Raw genomic sequence first — 438 nt, forward strand, 5'->3', positions numbered from 1 at the left:
CCCCTCCCAAAATAAATTTTAAGCTTATTTTAAAAAATATTTTAAATTTTAAATTTTTATTTTTTTCACCCCTACCCTCCACCTAAAAAAAATAAGTTCATTCATAAATCAAACACTAAAAATCTTTTTTTGAAAAAATATTTTCTATTCACCAACCAAACATGAGAAAATAACTCAAAAATCTATTTGTTTAACAGGAAAACATTTTTCTTCATACCAAACACACTCTATATCTCCGTTTATTAACATTGAGTTAATGTGATTAGTGACTAAATATATTCGGGACTAGTCAATGAATAAGGAAAAAATGGTAAACTCACTATATCAATCATTATTTTTTTAATACGTGTGTCAAGTCAAAACATGACAAGTAAAAGGGACAAAGAAGATAAATAGATATACATGTCCTACGTGATGTTATGTGTATAGTCATGTAGA

Source organism: Solanum pennellii, chromosome 1 (assembly GCF_001406875.1).
Source record: "Solanum pennellii chromosome 1, SPENNV200".
In the NCBI taxonomy this organism is placed as follows: domain Eukaryota; kingdom Viridiplantae; phylum Streptophyta; class Magnoliopsida; order Solanales; family Solanaceae; genus Solanum; species Solanum pennellii.